The sequence below is a fragment of the Ranitomeya imitator genome, chromosome 5 (genome assembly GCF_032444005.1).
Source record: "Ranitomeya imitator isolate aRanImi1 chromosome 5, aRanImi1.pri, whole genome shotgun sequence".
NCBI classification, from domain to species: Eukaryota; Metazoa; Chordata; class Amphibia; order Anura; family Dendrobatidae; genus Ranitomeya; species Ranitomeya imitator.
In genome coordinates, this window is record NC_091286.1 from 512,400,586 (window position 1) to 512,418,047 (window position 17,462).

A 17,462-nucleotide genomic window follows, 5' to 3' on the forward strand; every position below is an offset into this window, starting at 1 on the left:
TCCAAAAAATATCGGATATCGCCGATACTGATACCCGATACCAATGCAAGTCAATGGGACACAAATATCGGAATGTAAATAAGCCCTTTCTGTCCTTCTACATCTTGTTCCTGGGGGGAAGAGTGTGTGCGATGCGTGGGCGGACACTGTGCGAGTCTGTGTCGGCGTGCGGGGTCTGTGCGTGCCTGCCGGGGTTCTGTGCGGCCTGCTGAGGCTCTGTGCGGCCTGCTGGGGCTCTGTACGTGCCTGCCAGGGATCTGTGCAGGCTTGCCGGGGCTCTGTGCGGGCTGCCGGGGCTCTGTGCGGGCTTGCCGGGGCTCTGTGAGGCCTGCCGGGGCTCTGTGCGGGCTTGCTGGGGCTCTGTGCGGGCATCGTCTGATGGGACTTGCCGCAGAGAGCCCCAGCAGCCTGCACAGAGCCCCGGCTGGCCACACAAAGCCGCAGCAGCCCGCACAGAGCCCCGGCAGGCTGCACAGAGCCCCGGCAGGCATGCACAGAGCCCCAGCAGGCACGCACAGAGCCCCAGCAGGCCGCACAGAGCCCCGGCAGGCTGCACAGAGCCCCGGCAGGCACGCACAGAGCCCCGGTAGGCACGCACAGAGCCCCAGCAGGCCGCACAGAGCCCCGGCAGACCACACAGAGCCCCAGCAGGCACACACAGAGCCCCGGCAGCCCGCACAGAGCCCCAGCAGCCCGCACAGAACCCTGACAGGCATGCATAGAGCCCTGGCAGGCACGCACAGACCCCCCATGGTCACGCACAGACCCCGCCTGCACACACACATGCAGTCTACGCCCATGCACCGCCCACACTCCATTATAGTGCATCATTGCACTATGGAAACTTCCGATTCCGGTAACCGATATCGCAAAAATATCGCAACTCATTATCGGAATTCCGATACAGGGAATATCGTCCGATACCCGATATTTTCAGTATCGGAATGCTCAACACTACAAATTACATGTCCAAAAAGCAATGAAGGCCTTTATGAGGGAATACTAGCCTTACTCCTGTGATTATGGTGTCGAGTCGCATAATGTATGGTAGCCAGTCCCCCTAATCTTTTTTCTATGTACACAACGACTTGGTGTTACATTGATTTTGGGGTGGATCAATGGTATATTTCTCCAAAGTGTCCCAACAGCTGTTTTTCTACACAACAACGTCAGATTGCATGTTGCTTGTACTGTGTTTGGCCTACCCAAGCTACTATGGCCTACACTTTCTCCGAACTTCTTTCCCATTGTGCACATCCTTGATGTCATTGGTCAGCAATTGCAAAAGGAGCACAGCAGATCTTGATGATTTGCGTGCCCAAGTGCATTCAGCGTGGCAGAACATTCCTTAAACAACCATGGTTAACCTAATTATTGGCATACTTAACCCCTTTCTACCATTGGATGTACTATTCCGTCCATGTGGGGTGGGCCCTACTTCCCAAGGATGGAATAGTACGTTCAGTGCGATCAGCCGCGCTCACGGGGGTAGCGCGGCCGATCGCGGTGGGGTGTCAGCTGACTATCCCAGCTGACATCCGGCACTATGTGCCAGGAGCGGTCACAGACCGCCCCCGACACATTAACCCCTGGCACACTGCGATCAAACATGATCGCAGTGATCCAGCGGCATAGGGAAGCATCGCGCAGGGAGGGGGCTCCCTGCGGGCTTCCCTGAGACCCCTGGAGCAACACGATGTGATCGCGTTGCTGTGAGGGTCTCTTGCCTCCTCCTCCCTGCAGCAGGCCCGGATCCAAAATGGCCGTGGTGCTGCATCCGGGTCCTGCAGGGAGGTGGCTTCACAGCGCCTGCTCGAGCAGGTGCCGGGAAGCCTCCAGGAGCGCACGTCAAATCGCTGATCTGACACAGTGCACAGCAAAGTGTCAGATCAGCGATCTGTCACTTACTGTGATGTCCCCCCGTGGGGCAAAGAAAAAAGAAAAAAAAATTACATGTGTAAAAAAAAAAAAAAAATCCTAAATAAATAATAATAAAAAAAATATTGTTCCAATAAATACATTCCTTTATCTAAATAATAAAAAAAATAAAAGTACATATATTTAGTATTGCTGCGTCCGTACCGACCCGACCTATAAAACTGTCCCACTAGTAAACTCCTTCAGTGAACACCGTAATAAAAAAAGAGGCAAAAAACAACGCTTTATTATCATACCATTGAACAAAAAGTGGTACCGCTGAAAATATCATTTTGTCACGCAAAATACGAGCTGCAATACAGCAACATCAGCGAAAAAATTAAAAAGTTATAGTCCTCAGAAAAAAGCGATGCAAAAATAATTATTTTTCTATAAAATAGTTTTTATCGTATAAAAGCGCCAAAACATAAAAAAACTGATATAAATGAGATATCGCTGTAATCGTACTGACCCGAAGAATAAAACTGCTTTATCCATTTTACCAAACGCGGAACGATATAAACGCCTCCCCAAAAGAAATTCATGGATAGCTGGTTTTTGGTCATTCTGCCCCACAAAAATCGGAATAAAAAGCGATCAAAAAATGTCACATGCCCGAAAATGTTACCAATAAAAACATCAACTCGTTCCGCAAAAAACAAGACCTCACTCTGTGGACCAAAATATGGAAAAATTATAGCTCTCAGAATGTGGTAACGCAAAAAATATTTTTTGCAATAAAAAGCGTCTCTTAGAGTGTGTCGGCTGTCAATCATAAAAATCCAAGAGAAAACCCGCTATAAATAGTAAATCAAACTTCCCTTCATCATTTAGGTAGGGAAAAATTAAAAAATTAAAAAAAAATAATTTATTTCCATTTTCCCATTAGGGTTAGGGCTAGGGTTAGGGTTAGGGCTAGAGTTAGGGTTAGGGCTAGGGTTAAGGTTAGGGTTGGGGCCAGTGTTAGGGCTACAGTTAGGTTTGGAGCTAAAGTTAGGGTTAGGGTTGGGGCTAAAGTTTTTGTGAAAAAATATGATTTTTTATTTTTACGGCTCTGCATTATAAACTTCTGTGAAGCACTTGGTGGGTCAAAGTGCTCACCACAGATCTAGATAAGTTCCTTAGGGGGTCTACTTTCCAAAATGGTGTCACTTGTGGGGGGGTTTCAATGTTTAGGCACATCAGTGGCTCTCCAAACGCAACATGGCGTCCCATCTCAATTCCAGTCAATTTTGCATTGAAAAGTCAAATGGCGATCCTTCCCTTCCGAGCTCTCCCTTGTCCCCAAACAGTGGTTTACCCCCACATATGGTGTATCAGCTTACTCAGGACAAATTGTACAACAACTTTTGGGGTCCAATTTCTTCTCTTACCCTTGGGAAAATAAAAATTGGGGGCGAAAAGATCATTTTTGTGAAAAAATATGATTTTATATTTTTACGGCTCTGCATTATAAACTTCTGTGAATCACTTAATGGGTCAAAGTGCTCACCACACATCTAGATAAGTTCCTTAGGGGTCTACTTTCCAAAATGGTGTCACTTGTGGGGGGTTTCAATGTTTAGGCACATCAGGGGCTCTCCAAACGCAACATGGCGTCCTATCTCAATTCTAGTCAATTTTGCATTGAAAAGTCAAATGGCGCTCCTTCGCTTCCGAGCTCTGCCATGCGCCAAAACAGTGGTTTACCCCCTCTTATGGGGTATCGGCGTACTCAGGACAAATTGTACAACAACTTTTGGTAGCTGAAGTAAATTTTTTGTGAAAAAAAGTTAAATGTTCATTTTTATTTAAACATTCCAAAATTTCCTGTGAAACACCTGAAGGGTTAATAAACTTCCTGAATGTGGTTTTGAGCACTGTGAGGGGTGCAGTTTTTAGAATGGTGTCACACTTGGTTATTTTCTATCATATAGACCCCTCAAAATGACTTCAAAATGAGATGTGGTCCCTAAAAAAAATGGTGTTGTAAATATGGGAAATTGCTGGTCAACTTTTAACCCTTATAACTCCCTAACAAAAAAAAATTTTGGTTCCAAACTTGTGCTGATGTAAAGTATACATGTGGAAAATGTTACTTATTAAGTATTTTGTGTGACATATCTCTGTGATTTAATTGCATAAAAATTCAAATTTGGAAAATTGCAAAATTTTCACCAAATTTCCAATTTTTTCGCAAAGAAATGCAGGTAATATCAAAGAAATTTTACCATGATCATGAAGTACAATATGTCACAAGAAAACCATGTCAGAATCACCGGGATCCGTTGAAGCGTTCCAAAGTTATAACCTCATAAAGGGACAGTGGGCAGAATTGTAAAAATTGGTCTAGTCATTAACGTGCAAACCACCCTTGGGGGTAAAGGGGTTAAGTGTATAAGCAAGTATATTTATGCCTATGATGTTATGCATATTATGCAGAAAATATATGAATATGAAAATTTGCTTCTATTTTTCAACAGTTGCATATTATTTACATGTCTATTGATCCTGGGATTTTCAGAATTCTCCTTTATTTCATGGTGTTGAAATGTCAATGTTGAGGATTGTATACTTTAAAAAGTTATGAAAAGTACATTTTTACAAATATTAAAAACAATGTATTTATTTTTATTTTATTTTAATGTACAATTGCCTCCTTAATGTAACTTTCTATATATTCTTAATTAAATTTTATTCAACTTTGACAGCTCGCCTCTATTATCTTAATGTTAGAGTTATAAATAGGGAGAGGGGGTGGAGGGTATACACATATCTCCACAGTGTGGAGAGGGAAGAAAGTGTCAAAGATGATAGAGTACACAAGCTATTGATAAGGAAGAAAGGACAAGAAGAGGAAATGAGTGCAGGTCAGAAGCAGGGCCGGACTGGCCATCGGGCATTTCTGGCAAATGCCAGAAGGGCCGGTCCCTGTAGTGGCCGCTCGATCTGTCGCCCCCTTCACGCTGTCAGCCGGCATTCTGTTTTCTTCAGCCAGCACACTAGGCAGCATCAGCTTGCCTTGTGCACAGGATCGCACTGCACTTCTAAAATCACTGTGGCCGTGGCGGACAGGATGAAGTTGATGGCTGGGGTCTGATGCTCTGAACACCAGCTGTGAGGAGGTAACCTAGACAGTGATACAGGGCAGGGGGAGGGGGAGAGGCACGCTCTGCTCTTCCGTGCTGCTGGGACCCTGCCACTTACTGCAGCCTGGGGTCAGGAGTCAGGACATCAGATGCCCACTTCCTCCTGTCCAGCCAGGCGGCAGGGAAAGAATGGATTTAGGAGCTGCTAACTGCACCCTGAGTGCATGGAGCAGAAGCACAGAAAGCCCGGAGTTGTACCTGGAACTAGCTAAGAGGCAAGCTCTAATAGATTTAAGAGAAAAAAGCTATGTCCACTCTTCTTCCATGGCACTAGCTCAAAAAATCACCACTCCTGTGGTGAACTATACTCCAAGCATGCCATAGGAGCTGCAGTACATGCTGGGAGTTCTAGTTCTCAAAAGCAGGGAAAAGGCTATGTGCACACGTAGTTCTGATGGCTGTGGATTTTTCCGCAGCGGATTTCATAAATCCGTAGGTAAAAGGCACTGTGTTTTACCTGCGGATTTACCGCGGATTTATTGCGGTTTTTATGCGGATTTTGTGTGGATTCCCCTGCGGTTTTACACCTGCGCATTCTTATTATGGAGCAGGTGTAAACCATGGCGGAATCCGCACAAAGAATTGACATGCTGCGGAATATAAACTGCAGGGTTTCCGCACGTTTTTTTCCGCAGCATGTGCACTGCGGATTGTGTTTTCCATAGGTTTACATTGTACTGTAAACGCATGGAAAGCTGCTGCGGACCCGCAGCAAAATCCGCAACGTGTGCACATAGCCTAATAGTCAACCATGGGACATAGATGGCACCTGTGGGATCTTAAAGGAAATCTAATGGCTGAGGGTATGTTTCCACTTGGCGTATTTGCTGTGGATTTGATGCAGTGTCCTATCCGCAGCGGCCAGATGTTACAGCATAGTGGATGGGATTTTATGAAATCCCATCTCCACTGTTGTGAATTCTGTGGCCAAGCTCCCTCCTGTGGTCGAGAGTGGTACTGCGGCTTCTGAGTTTCCTTCCTCAGGTGATGAGGTTAAGTCGTTAAGTGCTGCTCTATTTAACTCCACCTAGTGCTTTGATCCTGGCCTCTAGTCAATGTTCTAGTATTGGTCTTGCTTTCTCCTGGATCGTTCCTGTGGCCTGTCTTCCTGCATAAGCTAAGTTTTGCTTGTGTTATTTTTGTTTGCTATTTTTTCTGTCCAGCTTGCTATATTGGTTTTTCTTGCTTGCTGGAAGCTCTGGGACGCAGAGGGAGCACCTCCGTACCGTTAGTCGGTGCGGAGGGTCTTTTTGCCCCCTCTGCGTGGTTGTTTGTAGGGTTTTGTGTTGACCGCAAAGCAATCTTTCCTATCTTCGGTCTGTTCAGTAAGTTGGGCCTCACTTTGCTAAATCTATTTCATCTCTGCATTTGTATTTTCATCTCAACTCACAGTCATTATATGTGGGGGGCTGCCTTTTCCTTTGGGGTATTTCTCTGAGGCAAGCTAGGCTTATTTTTCTTTCTTAGGGCTAGCTAGTTTCTCAGGCTGTGCTCGAGGCGCATAGGACTGGTCAGGAGCGCTCCACGGCTACCTCTAGTGTGGTTGGATAGGATTAGGGATTGCGGTCAGCAGAGTTCCCACGTCTCAGAGCTCGTCCTATGTTTTTGGTAATTGTCAGGTCACTTTGTGTGCTCTGAACTTCAAGGTCCATTGTGGTTCTGAATTACCTGTTCATAACACTCCGCTAAGCGTGCACTGACACCTCCGCGACGTCATCCCAGGTCCTTAACACACAGCATCCCTGAGAACGGAAGGCACCGCGTGCACTGCTGAGAGGCGGGAGGACTCCGGAGGTAATCGGAAGGTAAGTATATCAATATTTTTCATTTTAATTCTTTTTTTTTACAGGGATATGGTGCCCAGTCCGTGGAGGAGAGTCTCCTCTCCTCCACCCTGGGTACCACCCGCACATGATCTGCTTACTTCCCGCATGGTGGACATAGCCCCATGCGGGAAGTAAGCAGATCAATGCATTTCTATGTGTGTGGAATCCCCGTGATTCCACAAAATAATGAAGATGCTGTGTTTTTCCGCTCCGGAAAAAAACGCAGCATGTGCACAAAAATTGCGGAATGCATTCTAATTAATAGGATGCTTAACGTAAGCGTGTTTTTTTCACGTTTTTATAGTGAAAAAACATGAAAAAAGTGAAAAATCCTGAACGCGTGCACTTAGCCTTAGTGTGTAACCATCATACGACAAGTGGGCCTGTGTACCTTCAAATGGCAGGGCTGAATTTTTGTCCCAGTCCGGCCCTGGTCAGAAGCTATGCTGCACTGTTGTACAACATCAAGAAATTACTACCCTGGATATAAACACAGATCACAATTTTATATTATAGTTTCAAAGTTGTATTACAAATTCTGGTGAGAAAACACCAAGTTAAACTAGTATACAATGTAATAGCATAAAGACAATATGATCACATTGGGATTAGTAATATTTGCTTCTTCGGAAAATGAATGTATTAATCAAAACCTGCATTTATGAGAATAGTTGTGATGACAAACCTGCAATAGGGCATGAAATGCTTTATTTTACACCGCATCACATTTTCTTCTGCCTTCAAATTTCTGCTGTAAGTCTATTTATATTATAAAATGAAGAAATACAGTACTATGAGAAAACACAATTTTGGGAGCAAGATGTGATTTATAGTGTTAGATTTAGCACTTAGATAAAAATGCAACAGTCTCATTTGTAAACTGAAGCATAAGAAGGTTAGAAATAGCTGAACTTCCTTAAAGGGAAGGTACCGCGTTTGTAGATCATTAATTAATCAATGTAATGTAGCATAACATGCTGTTATAACCCAGATTTGAATGCATGTAAAACAGATTTCGTGTGATATATGAGTAGAAAGAATGCACTGGGGGCTGACATCTTGGTTTTGCAGCAGTAGCACGTCACTATCAGTGTCATGTTACGGCACCCCATGGACATAGGAGACAATAGACCGGCTCGGACCCTATCTGTAACATTGCAGCAGCAGCATTAGCAGTGAGCTGGGCACGCCTCTGTGGGCTGCACAACTCACTGCTGTAGGTGTGACTAGCTGCCATTTTATTATAGCCCTGTGCTATCTGCCGAGCTCCACTTACTCTCTATCACAGGAGAGAAGAAGCCCTCACTGCTCCTCTGTACTCCAGGCACTGCAGGTTCTGGGCAGACATCCTCTGCTCTCACACTCTGCCGTGTGCTTCCCTCTGCTCTGTCTCCGCCTCCCCACAATCCCAGTGATCTCCGGTAAACTGCAGTCTCCCCCTGTGTCGCTCTCCCTCTCTGTGCGGCGTGGGGGGATCTCTGTGCGGCGTGGGGGGATCTCTGTGCGGCGTGGGGGGGTCTCTGTGCGGCGTGGGGGGGTCTCTGTGCGGCGTGGGGGGGTCTCTGTGGCGTGGGGGGGTCTTTGTGCGGCATGGGGGGGGCTCTGCGGCGTGGGGGTGGTCTCTGTGTGGCGTGGGGGGGTCTCTGCGGCATGGGGGAGTCTCTGTGCGGCGTGGGGAGGTCTCTGTGCGGCGTGGGGAGGTCTCTGTGCGGCGTGGGGAGGTCTCTGTGTGGCGTGGGGAGGTCTCTGTGTGGCGTGGGGAGGTCTCTGTGCGGCGTGGGGGTTCTGTGCGGCGTGGGGGATCTCTGTGCGGGGATCTCTGTGCGGCGTGGGGGGGTCTCTGTGCAGCGTGGGGGGTCTCTGCGGCATGGGGGAGTCTCTGCGGCGTGGGGGGATCTCTGTGCGGCGTGGGAGGGTCTCTGTGCGGCTTGGGGGGGTCTCTGTGCGGCGTGGGGGGGCCTCTGTGTGGCGTGGGGGGGGTGTCTCTGTGCGGCGTGGGGGGGTCTCTATGCGTGTATGCAAGCATCGTCCGATGGGACTACAAGTCCCATCGGACGATGCCTGCTACAATGACAGTGATTGACACATTAGCCAATTATGGGACAGTAATAGTCCCATCATCCGGCTAATGTGTTGAATGAAAAAAAAAAATACTCCATACATACTCCATACATACATGCTACATACATGCCACATACATGCCACATACAATACATTCATACATTACATACATATAGACATACAGTACATTAAACATAGATTTCATACTCACCATTACTTGTCACTTTGTTCCCCGAAGCCAGTGTCATCTGTAAAAAAAATATTAAAAAAACAAACAACCAATATACTCCCTGTCCGCAGAAATCCACGAGTGTCCCACGACGATCTGCCGTGGAGAGCAGCAGCATCAGATAATGCGACTGCTCTCTAGGGGCTTCAGGAACACAATGACAGCAGGAAGGTATCCTTCCACCACTGTATTCCTCCGCCGCTGTAAAAAAAAAAAAGTCCCTAGTCTCACTTTATGCCATTGGTGTATGAGAAATTTTCCCAGGCAGCAATTGCCATAAAGTGAGACCTTGTCCTAAGGTAACCTCTCAGTGATGCACTGTAGGAGCCATTGTCTCCTGTCAGTGTGTCACTGAGGGTCCTATAGAGCAGTGACATCACCCGATGTCACTGTTCTATAGGGGAGATCGTCGTGGGACACTCGATATTAATTGGACTACGGCGGACAGGTAGTATACGGTTTATTATTTTACGTTTTTTGCAGGCGCTGAAGTATGGTAAGTATGGTGAAATGAAGAATATTAAAATACTTTTTTCCTAATGTGTGCGTGTTTTTTTTAACCCTTTCTTACTATTGGATTAATAACGGATAGGCGTCTTATTGACGCCTCTCTGTTATTAACCCGGCTTAATGTCACCTTACAATAGCAAGGTGACATTAACCCTTCATTACCCCATATCCCACCGCTACATGGGAGTGGGAAGAGAGGGGCTAAGTGCCGGAATTGGCGCATCTTACAGATGCGCCATTTCTGGGGCGGCTGCGGACTGGTATTTGTAGCCGGGGGGGGGGGGGGGGCAATATCCATGGCCCCTCTCTAGGCTATGAATATCAGCCTGCAGCTGTCTGCGTAGCCTTTCTGGCTATAAAATATAGGGGGACCCCACACAATTTTTTTTTTTGGGGTCCCCTTATTTTAATAGCCAGTAAAGGCTATACAGACAGCTGCGGGCTGATATTCATAGCAGGCTTCAGATATTGGCCCCCGGCCGTCGGCTTTCCCCCTCTGGCGCAGAAAATTGCACGGGCGCCCACGCGTTTTTTTTTGTTTTTTTTTTAAATTCAACCCTCACAAAGGCCTCTTTCACACTTGCGTCGGTACGAGTCCGTCGCTATGCGTCGGGCCGACGTACCAACGCACGTTGTGAAATTTGTGCCCGACGTGGGCAGCGGATGCAGTTTTTCAACACATCCACTGCCCATTCTGAAGTCTAGAAGGAGGGGGCGGAGTTTTGGCAGCGCATGCGCGGTAGAAAATGGCGGACGCGCTGGACAAAAAAAGTTCACTTGAACGTTTTTTCGTGCCGACGGTCCGCCAAAACACGACGGATCCGTTGCACGATGGACGCGACCACGCGACGTGTGGCCATCCGTCACGATCTGTCGCTAATACAAGTTTATGGGAAAAAAACGCATCCTGCGAGCACATTTGCAGAATCCGTTTTTTTCCGCCAGATCCGTTTTTTCCACCGGATCCATTTTTTCCCGCCGGACCCGTTTTTTTCCGCCGGATCCGTTTTTCCTTGCTGGATCCGTTAATTCCCGCCGGATCCATTTTTTCCCGCCGGATCCGTTTTTTTCCACAATTTCCTTTTTTTTCTGTCAGATCAGGTTTTTTTTCCCATCGGATCCTTTTTTTCTCGCCTGATCCGTTTTTTTCCACAATTTCCTTTTTTTTCTGTCAGATCAGTTTTTTTTCCCGCCTGATCTGTTTTTTCCCGCCAGATCCGTTTTTTCCACAATTTCCTTTTTTTTTCTGCCAGATCAGTTTTTTTTCCATCGGATCCTTTTTTTCCCGCCTAATCCGTTTTTTTCCACCGGATCCGTTTTTTTCCCACAAGTTCCTTTTTTTTCTGCCAGATCATTTTTTTCCGCCGGATCCGTTTTTTCACGCCAGATCCGTTTTTTTCCCACAATTTACTTTTTTTTCTGCCAGATCAGTTTTTTTTCGCCGGATCCGTTATCTTCTCATTGAGTTGTATTAGCGCCGGATGGCCACACGTTTCATCCGTCTTTTGCAGGATCCGTCAAAACAGCTGTTTCCGCCGGACGGAAAACACATACAGAGGAACGGTTGAATCGTGATCTCACCTGCCGCTATTGCGGGCACATGTCAGTCATGTTTTTTTCTATTGACAGATTGGGCGATTCTGAACGCGGCGATACTAAATATGTGTAGGTTTGATTTTTTTATTGTTTTATTTTTGATGGGGCAAAAGGAGGGTGATTTAAACTTTAATTTTTTTTTTTTTTTTTTCATATTTTTAAAAACATTTTTTTTTACATTTGCCATGCTTCAATAGCCTCCATGGGAAACTAGAAGCCGGCACAACTCGATCGGCTCAGCTACATAGCAGCGATCATCAGATTGCTGCTCCGTAGCTGAATTACAGGCTTGCTATGAGCGCCGACCACAGGGAGGCGCTCACAGCAGGCCGGCATCAGTAGCTATAGAGGTCTCAAGGACCTCTATGGTTACCATCCTGACGCATCGCCAACCCCTGATCATGTGACGGGGGTGGACGATACGCCCATTTCTGGCCGTGCGGCTGGAAGCGGTAGTTAAATGCCGCTGTCAGCATTTGACAGCGGCATTTAACAGGTTAATAGCGGCGGGTGAATTGCGATTTCACCTGCCGCTATTGCGCGCACATGTCAGCTGTACAAAACAGCCGACATGTTGTGACTTTGATGTGGGCTCAGCGCCGGAGCCCACATCAAAGGAGGAGACACGACATGCGCAGAACATGTTGCGTTTTTTACTGCGATGCGTTTTTCCCCCAGAAAAAACGCAACATATGCACAAAAATTGCGGAATGCATTATAAATGATGGGATGCATATGTATGCATTTTTAAATTGTTTTTATCACATTTTTATAGCGAACAAACGCAAAAAAATGCGAAAAATCCTGAACGTGTGCACACAGCCTCAATGTGTATCTCCCCATCACACTCCTTATGTGTCTCACTCATCATACTTCACGTCTCTTTCTCTCCCATCAGTCACTCTTAGGCCGGGGACACACACAACGTATAAAAAAAGGTCCGTTTTTGATGGACGAGAATCGCACAAATGTTACCAAAACAGTGATCCGTGTGCAGTGCGAGGATGCGATTTTCTCGCATCCAATGATCCGTTTGGCATCCGTATGACATCCGTATGGCGTCCGTATGGTGAGATTTTCTCACACACTTGCAAAATGAGCAAATAATGGCTGAGCCTTTCCTGTCACCTGCCCAATGCCTGAGAATTTCTCGCACGTCACACTGATGGTCCGTGTGCTGTGCTATTTTTTTCTCACCCCCATAGACTTTCATTGGCGATTCTCGGCCGAGATACGCTGAGAATTGCAGCATGCTGCGATTTCACTCGGATCCTGAATACGGCCGAGAGAATATCGGATGATGGGAGCTGCCCCATAGATTAACATTGGGACGAGTGCTATGCGATTTTTTTTATCGCATTGCACTCGTCCGTATTGCGGTCTAGTGTGACCCCGGCCTTAGCCATACAATGCATCTCTCCCCTCCCTCCATAATGCCTGATTATTCACTGCAGAGCTGGAGCTCCCAGACAGCTCCTAATGCTGCTCCATGCACACCACATGTCTTCACTCTTCTTGGGTCCAGATTCTGCTGAGCCCACTGTGTTCTGCTCCTCTGTAAACTAGCTGTGCCTCTGATGCAGTAACTGCTGGTGATAGCAGGTCACAGGGCAGTCACACACAAAATGGTGCTGCCCTGTGATGCTGCTCTTCATTCTTACTATTGGGGCAGTAACTGCTGACATCACCATTTCCCTCCCCTTTTGGGTGGTCTAATATCCCTGGGGCAGAGCTGCTAAATCTTACTATAGCTGCTTGAGGTCTAAAACGGAAAATGCTCCCCCTAGTGGTAAATATGTATATTTGTAGAAAAATATATAATATTTTTCATATAGAAATGTTTGCAAACAGTGCAAACATTGCATTAATACATTTTAATTACTATTTTAAGCTTAATTTCACAAAAAAACAAAATACGAGAAAACTGGTGGCACCTTCCCTTTAATAGGAAAAAATATAGTTTCATATACTAAAAGTTTGTAAACCCTTATTATTCTTTGTACCTGTTTGTTTCCTTTTACTGTAGCATTTTTGGGTAATTTCCAGGCAACTCAGGAATGAAGTCCTTTGATTTGGGATTGAAGAGTTTACAGCAAACACAAAGATAATAATTGAGCTATTATGAGATGGACATATTATCTGAAACATTTTCATTGTTTGTATTGTTTTATTTTTTAATTTTGTCTTATCTTCCATATTAGATATATCAATTATGATAATGAAACACAAAAAATAATTATATAGTGTTTGAAATATTGGGTAATATTACCACTATTATAGCCAATTTGTTTTTTCTATAATACCCTTGTCTCTTTTATAAATGAAAAGATCATTTCCAGGATATTGCCAATAATGATAATGTCCTTGCAGGCATTATTTGTAGGAGCCACACTCCAATAAAAATGTAACTAATTCCATGGGTACAAAGCTCAAGAGAGCAACTGGTTTTGTTGTTTCGTCATACAACATTACATATTTCCCAGAGGAGCATTGCGGCTTTAAGTCTCCTCACCTCGACATGCTTATCATGTCACTCTCCACAAGGAGAAACGATACTTCTTGGATCCCGGTCAGACGCCTCTCAATCAGCCAAACCAGATCTCCACTTTGCACTGACGAGGGGCAGTACCCCGAAACACAGTGTCTGCAAATTGAGATTCTGGTTTGGCTATTATCCTAAGTCATGTGACAAGGCTCGTTAAAGAGTCGACATTGACTGTTAGGATTGCTACTTCCAATAGGTGGCACTAGAGTTCTAGTCCTCTTCCTCTCTGAAGAGACAATTTGCATATTTCCCAGAGCAGCATTGCGGCTTTAAGTCTCCTCACCTCGACATGCTTATCATGTCACTCTCCGCAAGGAGAAATGATACTTCTTGGATCCCGGTCAGACGCCTCTCAATCAGCCAAACCAGATCTCCACTTTGCACTGACAAGGGGCAGTACCCCGAAACACAGTGTCTGCAAATTGAGACTCTGGTTTGGCTATTATCGTAAGTCATGTGACAAGGCTCGTTAAAGAGTATTTAGATCTGTTGCAAATTTAATCCCTGAAAAATCTAATTTTAGGGGAAAATTTAGTAAAGCTGGTGAACTCAGATTTTAAAAAGTTCTGGTCATCTTTAATGTACTTTTGGAAGAGGATAAGTGGTGAGCAAACCCAAGGATGTTCGGGTTCTCCAGATTCAGGTGGACTTTTTACAATGTCCGATTCAGGACTCAAACTTGACCTGAATTTTACCCCAGACTCTGAAGCCCATTCAAGTCAATTGGGAACCAAACTTCAGCACTGTAAAATGGTCAGAGTAAAGGTACCGTCACACTAGACGATATCGCTAGCGATCCGTGACGTTGCAGCGTCCTGGCTAGCGATATCGTCCAGTGTGACAGGCAGCAGCGATCAGGCCCCTGCTGTGCTGTCGCTGGTCGGGGAAGAAAGTCCAGAACTTTGTTTCGTCGCTGGACTCCCCGCAGACATCGCTGAATCGGCGTGTGTGAAACCGATTCAGCGATGTCTTCGCTGGTAACCAGGGTAAACATCGGGTTACTAAGCGCAGGGCCGCGCTTAGTAACCCGATGTTTACCCTGGTTACCATCCTAAAAGTAAAAAAACAAACGCTACATACTTACCTACCGCTGTCTGTCCTCGGCGCTCTGCTTCTCTGCTCTGGCTGTGAGCACAGCGGCCGGAAAGCAGAGCGGTGACGTCACCGCTCTGCTTTCCGGCTGCCCGGCGCTCACAGCCAGAGCAGAGAAGCAGAGCGCCGAGGACAGACAGCGGTAGGTAAGTATGTAGCATTTGTTTTTTTACTTTTAGGATGGTAACCAGAGTAAACATCGGGTTACTAAGCGCGGCCCTGCGCTTAGTAACCCGATGTTTACCCTGGTTACCGGGGACCTCGGGATCGTTGGTCGCTGGAGAGCTGTCTGTGTGACAGCTCTCCAGCGACCAAACAGCGACGCTGCAGCGATCCGGATCGTTGTCGGTATCGCTGCAGCGTCGCTTAGTGTGACGGTACCTTAAGAGCTAGGGGACTGTAAAAGGAAGGACAATGAGGATAAGAGCAGGACAATTGCCTTGCAAGCAAATGTAGATAGGGAAATTACTTAAAATAACAGAATGAAAAAAGAAAAAATTATAATCGAGAACCAGGAGGAACGGGGAACAGGAGGGTGAGGAGGATGTGGAGGTGGCAGTGGAAGTGGAAGTAGTGTTCAAAGAGTAGGCAACAAACATTGTTTTTGTGTTTGTTTTGTTTTTATCTATTGATCTTTGATGGGTTCTCTGAAAACAGGCACTGTAATAATCTGCTCACCACTCTCTCTCTGTATACAGGCTGTGTAATACTGTGGTGCAATTTTTGGAGTTGAAAACAATGAGGAGAGCATCAAAAAGGAGAAGTGGCTGTGTTGCTGGTGCTGATGATGTATCTGCTGCAGGGAGAGAGAGGGCATGGTCGATCTGTGTCTGCTACACGCCCAAGTGAAACACCTTCCTCTGGTACACGCAGGTGACAGGACGTACTGTGTAATTTTGTAGGCCTGAGTGCAGTTGGATGAATGGTGAGGCCAGAACAAGTAGAGGTGGTTTTAGATTCGTTGACTTAGAGTGCCTTCAATCCCTTTTGCTTTGTCTTTCACCCAGTCCTCTGATGAAAGTGCAGATTTTGCACTTGTGTCCAAGTGCGTAAAAGGGCCTTCGTGTGACCGCTCAGCGACCAATCACAAGCCGCGACGTCATCGAAGGCCCTTAACGCGCTCATTCTTTGGAACGAAAGCAAGGCGGTTGCAGCGGTGACGACCAGGGCGCGTCAGAGGGTGAGTATATCAATATTTTTTATTTTTATACTTTATTTTACACATGAATATGGATCCCAGGGCCTGAAGGAGAGTTTCCTCTCCTTCAGACCCTGGGATCCATTACAGGATACCTTCCGATATTTGTGTCCCATTGACTTGTATTGGTATCAGATATCGGTATCGGCGATATCCGATATTTTTCGGATATCGGCCGATACCATCCGATACCGATACTTTCAAATATCGGACGGTATCACTCAACACTAATAGTGACAGACATGTACAGAGGGGGGTGGACTATATCCTTGCGGCCTTACATTCTACAGGATAATGGGGAAGGAAACAGTAGGTTCAGGAATTGCAGCAGCTCTTGTGTTGGTGAGGTGACAGTGGGGTTATTGCAGGCTGTAAGCTGTTCTGAAGACATTGGTTTTCAAAAACCGCTTCTAAGTTCTGAATGCAGGGGATAATTGGATGTGTTGGACCACAGAATTCTACTGGGTGGGGGTATACTTGGGGGAAGTCTTGCAGGCAATTGGATGAGGAACGTACAATTGTGGAGGAGAGAAGGAGGTTTTGGGAGGACCAGAGATTACATGGTGTGCAACATCAGGAGGTTAGTTCAGAGATATATGGGGAGGACAGATTACAGATGGCTTTAAAGGTCATTGTTAATAGCTTGAAGTGGATACATTGTGGAATTGGAAGACAATGAAATGATTTGCAGAGGGAAGAAGCGGAGAAGTAGCGATGACATAAGTGGATTAGTAGGGCAGAAGAGTTATGTACAGACTGGAAAAGTAGGGCAGAAGAGTTATGTACAGACTGGAAAAGTATAATGATGCCATGTTAGATGATGAGGTCATAGACCCCACATGGAGTCAAGGCCATCTGAATAATGTGGGCAATTTGGAGGAAGAGGTGGTGGTCATGCTGCCAAAGATGCACAGCAAAAGAAGGGATCAGGGTACCATGGATAGCCCCTAGCAGTATGTCGTCTGCTACTGGCCACTGCGTTGGTGAACTGAGCACACCAAAGCCAGCTTAAAGTAGCTCGCTACCAAGACATGGGTGGTTTGCATGCTGTGCCATCACACACTCAGGCGAGGCATAAATGTTTTTAACCTGGGTACCCCTGCATGAAGAGGCATCTGAATGCAAAGCACGAGCTACAATGGAGTACACACTTGAAAACAGAAAAAAATTGGAGCCTCCTCTTGCTTTCACTTCTGCTGCAGTCTCTGCCTCTTCCTCCTCCTCCCGAGCAACAAGGCCATCTGGATCCGTGTAAAGAGAGGATGTGACAGCACTACCACCAGCAGTGTCACCAAGCATCTCCACACCATCCCATTGAAGAGTTCAGCTGTGAATCCCCCAAACTCTGGATCCCATATTC